Consider the following 9973-nt stretch of genomic DNA (forward strand, 5'->3'; position numbering starts at 1 on the left):
GAGCAGCTTTGCTTCACAAAACAATGCGCATCGTTGATCTGCTGCGATCTACTGCAAACTTGCTCACCTATTATCTCACCATTTCTATGCAAAATTTTCCTTGGGAATCATGCACACGTTGGGTCCACCTGGTCGCTAGCTATCTCTTCACTGCCTCGGGGCTCGTGCACGCACGCGTGGGGTCCACTGGGCGCCCATTAGCACCTTGCATCAAAAGCCTTCAAGGATTTGACACTATGGATGTGTTTGTGTTTGTATATAAATATCAAAATGTCCCCATGCCCAGGCAATGTGGGATAATTGCTTAACCTGGATCTGCAGTATCTGAAGGTTTTATGAATGTTTTCATTTTCTTTTCACATTTCATGTCAATCCATCCATAGAGGAACGCTGGCAATACACCTACCAATTTCGGTTGCAGAAGCTTAGTAGCCACACAAGGGAGGAATCTAGCTTAATGCCATGCCAAATGCAATTGCTTTAAAGTTTAATTGGCCTTCCTCCATTTCCACATTGCAGGGAAGAATGGTTGAGCTTTCTTTGGCCTTGTCAACCATCACACACCACGCATGGAGGTTGCTGACAGGGGTTTTGGAGAGGAAACTCTACACTATTGCATTTGCTTGGAAGTGTTTTTAACTGCTCAACATTGCCCCTTGTTTCCAACATAGGGGAGAAACTAGCAAAGGGTGTGGAATTTGGTTATACACCTACCAATTTCCATTTGCTTGGAAGTTTCTTGAAGCCTCTTCAATGCCACATCATAGGGGATGTTAACAATAGTTGTGGAATTTGGCTTGCACCTACCAATCATTTTTCTTGAAGTTTTCTATGGTTTAACCTTTCAACATAGAGAAGATGCTGGCAAAGTCACATGGAGTGTAGCCTTTACACCAGCCACTGCATTTTCCTCAAAGTTTATAAGCCCTTGTCTGCAGACTTTAAGTACGCCACACATGAGGAGGGGATTTGGCCTAGAGCCTACCCACTTGAAATTGCTTGAAGTTTCTAATGCCTTGGGGTTTATTTCCTTTTCCATATGCCACACGTGGGAGGGAAATACACTTGCCAATCATTTACCTGAAAGTTTACCTTCAGCACTTCACCACGCCACATTTACAGTAGGGGAAGACAAAGGATTTGGAATTTGCATTATACCTACCAATATGCATCTATTTAAATCTCCTCTTAAGCTTTTCAACCACCATGTAGGATGGAGGTTGACTCTACACCAGTTAATTACATTTTTTTCGAAGTTGCATTGTCATTTCCCACAACTCACCCACCATGCAGGAGCTCATGGCAGGGAGGAGAATGCTAGCTGGGCATGGAGACTGGGCTTCTGCACTTTACAATCACATTCACCAATGCTACTACAGATTGCATTTGCTTTAAAAAATAAAATTCAGAGATTTTTCTCACACGTGGGAAGGGGAAGGAGGCCTTGCACCATTGCATTTGCTTTAAAGTTTAAAACTTTAGTTTGCTATGCCATCTACAAAATGCATGGGTTTGAAATTTCTATGCCTCCAACGCCACACAGGGGACTGTCAAAGGTTGTGGAATTAATTTTACACCAATGAGATTTTCTCTTAAAGTTCCATTCAGCATATACTCGTATACTAGCATTTGTTCTTGTTGCTCAGTGCAAAAACCAATGAGCCTTGCCGAGATCCTTTGGTAGCTACCATTTCAGCTTCTGGTAATGTGTGGCAGAAAAAGTGACACTAAGCAAACATGCCCTAATCTCACTTTCAACCACACACTTGTGGAATACGAAAGAGCCTAGAGGTATCACACAATTGGCTACTTCTTTTTGTGGAAGAGAGAGCCACGGGCTACCTATTAGGATTTCTATTCCTTTGTTGCAATTGAAAGATAAAATGATGCAAGTTCAATCCCTAACCCCAAAGTGCAAGTATGAACTAATAACAAGATTGCAGAATTGAACTTAAACAATGGAAAGTTGTAAACACAAGGACAAGACAAGAATGTAAATGCATACCCGGTGTTAAAATATGAGTGAAAATGTTTGGGACGGGGGCGCGGGCGCCACTGTCCTGATTCTGCCCCTGAAACTGCTCCTAAAACTGCTGTTTTGCAACCTGAAAAGCTGTCAAAATGCTGAAACTTGTTGTTTGACAGAAGGACCAGGGCACCCAGCGCCCCTATCCCAGGGACCAGGGTGCCTAGCGCCCCTGTCCTGGCAGGACCAGGGTGCCCCATGCCCCTGTCCTGGTCTTTTGCTCTGAAACTTGGTGTGGAGTGCTGTCTCGGTCTGCTTCTTCCGGATCTGCAACTTGTGGCGTCATCCGAATTTCGAAACCTGTACTTATATCTGAAAAGGTGTGGTGGGCGGCTATATAGGGTTTTGCCTTAGTCAAACCCCCGCTTTGGTGATTTCCACCTCCACGAATAGCCAAGTTGTATTGTAAAAGTAATGTGTGTGTAGACCTTGTGTGTGTGTAAGATCCTAAAATGCAAGTAAGCAAACTAGAGCAACCTAGAAAGTAAACCCTAATTGCTTGTAAATGATAATGTAAATGCTCTAAATCAATATGCAAAGTGATCTAAAGCATGAATACAAGTGATATAATGAGGCTTATGCAAAGACATGAAAACAACATGAAATCATACCCAACCCCAAGGGAGGGGTAGAAGCCAATCTTCAGTCGGTAATCCCCTATTGTTCTTCAATGTCTTCAAAGCCCTAAATGGATGAATGAAATTGATGAATGCTTGATGGATGGATCTTGAATGTTGTTGAAGTCTTCAAAGATCTGCTCTTTCGCTGCATAGAAGGCCCTTGAAAACCAAAAATCGGATCCTTTCTAATGAAGAAAGAGAGCTCTTATATATGAAACCCTAGGTCTTAATTTCAACTTTTGGCCGACCTAGAGATTGGATCTCCCACCAATTTCTTGGGATTAAGCTTTATTTTATGATTGGATCATGCTCCTAAGATTTCGAGAAAAATGTCCGGGACCATGTGCACGCCGGGCGCCATGGTCCCGATGACTTTTCACCAAATTTTCAGGGCCGTCGGATATGATGATTTTAGAGAGAATCCTGAAGTTACAGCTGATTTTGAGATGTTTTGACCCCCAAAATCAAGCCCCCAAGTTCAAAATAGGACCTAATTAGGGTTTTTGATTAAATGATGTATTGGAGGAATAAAATGAAAGGGGCACACTTTTAATGAAAGGGTCAAACTTTATGATGTGGAAGATGATGAAATAAGACCTTAGACCTAATTAATTTAATTAATTAAGTGCTAAAGGGGAAATGCAATGCAAAATGCAAAATGCGCCAAGGCGGGTGCTAAACTAGGTGTGAAATTGTACCACCCTAGCAAGTGCGTACAATTTACGATGCTACATTTAGCCCCCACTTTAGCGGTCATATGAACACTACGTGCATATGTAAGCTAAAGTACAGGAAAGTAAACATTATTTGAAAAAGGATATATCCATAAGTCCATCGAACGAAGCCCCCAGCGGTATCTGCAGTACACAGTTAGGAACCGCACCCTACAAAACACGCGTTAGATCACAAAATCACCTAATGCTTACTAAGGAAGGTGATGAAAATTCGAGGGTAGCTATATGCCCCCCCTGTTTCGACTTGCTAATTTTAGTGAGTTGAAATAGGGTATCATGTTTACCACTTCAGATTGTTAAAGAATATTGATGACAAATGCTCACAAGAAGATTTGATATGAGATCAAAAACTAATGGAGAATCATTTGGTAAGAAAGAGGACTAAATCTCAATTCCAACACAACAAAGAGTGCGAGGGTTTGAGAGTTCTCTAACACAAGATGAAGGATGTAAATGGAAACAAAATGCAAAGAGAATAAAAGATAAGGAAAAAAGCATGAATACACACATTGGTGATCCATGAGAAGAATAGTGAGAGAGAAAACATGGACTTCTCGCCCCTAGATCTTGTCTAGGTGATCCGAGGGACAAAGGACATGGAAAACTAGCCCCTAGAGTCTGTCTAGGTGATCCATGTAAGGGAGGAGAGTGAGAAAGTCTAGCCTTATGCCGCTAGTTCCACTCAACCTCATGCATGTGTGTGTAAGGGAGGTTAGAAGCACCTCATAGGAGTCTATGCCCGAGTGTGCTACAACCTATATATGTATAGTACAAAAGCGTGACATCTCGCTCTAAGAGTCTGTGCTCTGGTTCCGAGAATAATCACCTTGCATAAAAGAAAAATGGAGACATCTCGCTCTAAGAGTCTGTGCTCTGGTTCCGAGAATGACCCATTGCTCAAAAAGTGTAATGTTTATGTCATAAGCAAAGTAGAACAAGGATACCTACCTTCATCACAAAAGAAGATACCCCAAAAATGCAACAATGTCATAGATCCAAGCAAGAGAGTTTTTTACTCTTTTAAGCAAGGATAAGATAGTTGAAAAGGGATATCTTGTAGTATGTGTAAAGGAGATCCTTAGAGGAGAAGAGATCTTTGTACAAAAGACACCTATCCTCGAGAGGAATTGTCTTATACAAATATAACATCTTCTAGAATAAGACAAAGAAGAGAATAAGAATGCAATACTTCCTTCTTTTGCGAGGTGAAAGTGATTCTTAATGAAGGATGACGCTCTTTTTAACCCAATTGGGAGAGTGAATTCATTATGGATGTATTTTACCAAGTGCAAAAGAGATTGTAGTCAAGGACTTACACCTCTTGTAAGAGAGAATCCTTGAACAAACAACAACAAATACATACAAGGAATAACATCAAGTAATAAAGTTCACACCATCCACGAAATAGGAAAAAGTGGATCCTTAGATAAAAATAAGAAAAGATCATTGCCTCCCAAGGATAAGGACAATGAGAAGGACTTACACAATCTTCTAGGGAGAGATTTAGACATAAGCAAAATGTACTACATACTCACATGAGTTCATGCCAGCAAGACATTAGTGTATGTAAAATGCTCCTCAGAAGAAGTGGGTAGGATAAGAAAGAGAATACACGTCTTCTCCCATATCTAGGAAAAGAGAATTCTAAAGCAAAGATGATCAATATTTCCACACTATTACCCCATAGGAACAAGAGATAACATAGAAAAATTAGTCTATTATGTTGCTTCAAAAATATGATTGCACTTGAAATTGTACCATCATGAATGACAATGAGCCCCCAGTAAATGAGCTACCAATGTCACATAATGATGAGCAACATAATAGCCATTAATGTTATTTAAAGACATGATAGATTGAATGAGGTATTTGAATATGACATGCTAAATGCTCAACTATAAGTGAGATCAAAAACATGTATAAAATGATAAAAATTGAAGAAGAAAAGTCACAAGAAATCTTAGAAGAGGGATGAGTGTAATCTATTAGAGCCTTATCCCTGGAGGAAAGGACTTTATGATGAATAGGAGATAAAGATTCATAAGTGGATTTAGAAATTTGAGGGGATTCATAAAGAGATTTGCTCATCGCCAAGATTTCCTTATGAGGGGAATGAGAGTTGATAGAAGTAGAAGATGATTTAGTTGGAGTGAGATCATCATCACTACTAAATATAGAATTCACATTGAGAGATGGTCTTTTAGATGCTTTGGTGGGCTTAGAAAGATTATATCCAAGTCCAAATGAATATTCATGCATGTTATGTTCTAAAGGAACTTTAATTCCTTGTTCATTTGTGCCACAACCATTTCCACTATAGCCACTCTTAGCCAAAATATGAAAACCATGACCATAATGATTAGCCATTTCAGAAAGAAAAGGTGTTTTTTCATAAGACAAAGAATCAAATTCTTCAGAATTAGAGGTGTGAGGAGAAGGATTTTGAGAAGCGGCCACAAAATTATTGCTCATAGGTTCAGGTAAGACTGATTGATCTCTAGTTTCTTCCTTCTTTTTAACTTTAAGCTCTCTAGGAGGAACCCTATACTCACCTACAAAGGTGGGATTAAAATCAAGAGATCCCCAATCGTCTTCTGTGAGAACCTTCTCAGGATTAAAAGCCTTTTCATGTGTAGATTCAAGTTGAGAAAAATCTTCTTCAGGAACTTCAAACTCATCCAAAGAATTTTGATTATCAGAGGGTGATGATTCATCTATAGGTATCTTGTTTAACGAGTCATCACTAGAAGAGGAAGGCTTAGAAGAACCCCCTTTGGAAGTAAATGTTTGTAAACAAGCTTGAAAATTAGTATCACCTATCAAGGTATATGTCTTATTATTATAAATAAATTTAACTTGTCTATGCAATGTAGAGGGGACAGCTTGCATACTGTGAATCCAAGGTCTCCCTAATAACAAGTTGTATGTTAGATTTCCCGACATAACATGGATAGGAGTAGGCAAAGTAATAGGTCCCACTGTGATGGGTAAGGTGATAATACCTAATGAAGACTTAGCCCCATTATCAAAGCCTCAAATGGGATGAGAGTCGGGCTCAATAAGGGATGTATCCACATTCATCTTATGCAATAGATTAATGCTACACACATTAAGGCCAGAACCATTATCTACCAGTGTTCGTCTTATAGCAGTGTCATTTATGATAACCACAATCATCAAGGGATCATATTGATGTTGAATTTCACTAGTAGGTAACTCATCTTGAGTAAACACAATTTGAGCTTTAGGATTCATCACAGAGTTAACCAAAGACACTATATTACTAGATGTATTAGGTGGAGGAACATTCAAATATTTCAAGGCATCTTGTAACATTCCATGATGACCGGAAGAAGTTTGGATCAAATCCCAAAGGGATATCTTAGCAGGGGTAGCTTTAAGTTGTTCTATGAGATCATAGTCCTTACCGAGAACTTGTGAAATACGAGGAGCTTGAGGAAGAATAGGTTGGGAAGGAGGAAGTGAAGTTGGGATAACTGGAGGAGGATTAGGTTGCCTATTGTTTCTTGTGTTATAGGTGTGAGCAACCGCATTATAACTCTCTCTAGTCAGTTGCTTAGCATACTCATAAGGGCTCTTAGTAGAATAACCTCCTTGCACAATAATAATAGGTTTCTTGGGAGTGCAAAAAGAATCATTAGCATAACCACCTTGAACCACTAAGATAGGCTTATTTAAAGGTTGAGAATTTTGAGAAGGACAAGCACCTTGGATAGTGAAGAGAGGTTTGTTAGGTGTTTCATTTACATGTATCAAATTGATTGAGGATGGTTTAGGGGAATGAACAAAAGTGTTGGAAGAATTGTTGATAGTCTTCTCTTGCACTAAAATCTCATCACGGATTAAATCAATTTTAGGAGAGAGACAAGGGGTAGGCATTGATGTTCCAGTAGGAAAAGTAATACTAGGAAAGGTCATATCATCCTCTATCATCAAAGGATCTACATGGGGAATAAACTCTCTAGGAGAAGGATCAACATTACTCTCTAAAGTCTCACTTTTGAGATGGAGATCTTTGAAAGAGATGTTAACCATCTTGCTTTGAACTAGGGTATCCTTATGAGTAGAACCAAGTTGAAGAGAGGGAGATGCTTTATTTTTAGAGGGAGAATAATTGAGATTCAAGGAAGGTGAGAAACTATCAAGGGGGTTTTCAATCTTGATTTCATCCCCTTTGGCTAGGGTTCTCTCATGGGGTAGAGAATAATCTACACCTTCTTCTAATGGTTCATCCCAAATAGCGAAGTTGTTGAAAGGAATGCTTGAAGTATTGTTAATTTCGGGAGAGGAGATAACATTGTTTATTAATTCCTCATCCTTAGGAGGGAGAGCATCAATAGATGTGTTAAACCCATCCTCTTTCCTCAAAATATGTTCAATATGATCTTTAGGGGAGAGAGAATTAAGGAATTTGCTTATTATTTCATCTTCTTTCTCTAAGGGATGCTTATGGGTAAGACAAACTTTAGGAGAAGGGTAAGCATTTATCATTAATTCATCATCTCTAGTTGGAATTTTGTTGGAAAAGGAAATGCCATCACTAGGAAATGTAGGGATAATGTCATCTTCTTGCACAAAAGGATCCTCACGAAGGGAGTGTTTTTTAGGAGGGACATGAACATATTTCTCCAAAGATTCATGCTTAGGAAGGAGATCTTTGAAAGAAGTGTTCATAACCTCTTGTTGCACTAACATGCCCGCATTGGAAGGACCAACTTTAGGAGAAAATAAGTCAATGTCCATCAATAAATCTAGGGAAGGTGAAGTAACATTAAGAAAGGTGTTTATGATATCATTCTCTTCCTTTAGGATAGATAAATAGGAAGGGCACATTTTAGGAGAATTGTCAAGATCACTCTTAAAGTCTTCATCCTTAGAGAATGGGAGAGTCTCAAAGGGATCAGAAGCAACTCTTTTAGGTACTAAAATGTTGTTATAGATGGGGGGAGGTTCTTTAGGACAAGGAAAAATTGAAACAAGGGAAGCTAACCCATTATCACATCTATGAAATGAATGCATCATGACAACAATTTTCCTTTTTCAAATGATAACACATGCAAAATAGAAGGAAATGTTTAATTTTAACCAATACAAGCACTTAGAATGTAGATTTAGAAAATGAAATTTATGATTCAAATGAGTTCCTAAATCAGATTTGAAATTATTGATCCCAATTAAGCTATCGACAAGCTCAACTTTGAATTGACAAATTAAGGTTTTTAGCAAAAATTTCTTCCAGATTTTTGAATCTTGCAAGAAATTAAAACTTGTAAATACAAATTTGATTTTGAAATAGCATAAACACTCAAATTTGAAAACATAAATTAGAATTAGAGAAGATTGAAATTCACGTCGGGTTCACCAAAATGTGTGGGGGAAAAAGTGACACTAAGCAAACATGCCCTAATCTCACTTTCAACCACACACTTGTGGAATACGAAAGAGCCTAGAGGTATCACACAATTGGCTACTTCTTTTTGTGGAAGAGAGAGCCACGAGCTACCTATTAGGATTTCTATTCATTTGTTGCAATTGAAAGATAAAATGATGCAAGTTCAATCCCTAACCCCAAAGTGCAAGTATGAACTAATAACAAGATTGCAGAATTGAACTTAATCAATGGAAACCTATAAACACAAGGACAAGACAAGAATGTAAATGCATACCCGGTGTTAAAATATGAGTGAAAATATTTGGGACGGGGGCGCGGGCGCCACTGTCCTGATTGTGCCCCTAAAACTGCTCCTGAAAATGCTATTTTGCAACCTGAAAAGCTGTCAAAATGCTGAAACTTGCTGTCTGACAGAAGGACCAGGGCACCCAGCACCCCTGTCCTAGGGACCAGGGTGCCCAGCGCCCCTGTCCTGGCAGGACTAGGGCACCCCATGCCCCTGTCCTAGTCTTTTGCTCTGAAACTTGGTGTGGAGTGTTGTCTCGGTCTGCTTCTTTCGGATTTGCAACTTGTGGCATCGTCCAAATTTTGAAACCTGCACTTATATCTGAAAAGGTGTGGTGGGAAGCTATATAGGGTTTTGCCTTAGTCAAACCCCCACTTTGGTGATTTCCACCTCCATGAATAGCCAAGTTGTATTGTAAAAGTAATGTGTGTGCAGACCTTGTGTGTGTGTAAGATCCTAAAATGCAAGCAAACAAACTAGAGCAACCTAGAAAGTAAACCCTAATTGCTTGTAAATGATAATGTAAATGCTCTAAATCAATATGCAAAGTGATCTAAAGCATGAATACAAGTGATATAATGAGGCTTATGCAAAGACATGAAAACAACATGAAATCATACCCAACCCCAAGGGAGGGGTAGAAGCCAATCTTCAGTCGGTAATCCCCTATTGTTCTTCAATGTCTTCAAAGCCCTAAATGGATGAATGAAATTGATGAATGCTTGATGGATGGATCTTGAATGTTGTTGAAGTCTTCAAAGATCTGCTCTTTCGCTGCATAGAAGGCCCTTGAAAACCAAAAATCGGATCCTTTCTAATGAAGAAAGAGAGCTCTTATATATGAAACCCTAGGTCTTAATTTCAACTTTTGGCCAACCTAGAGATTGGATCTCC

Source organism: Cryptomeria japonica, chromosome 5, assembly GCF_030272615.1.
Source record: "Cryptomeria japonica chromosome 5, Sugi_1.0, whole genome shotgun sequence".
Lineage (NCBI taxonomy): Eukaryota > Viridiplantae > Streptophyta > Pinopsida > Cupressales > Cupressaceae > Cryptomeria > Cryptomeria japonica.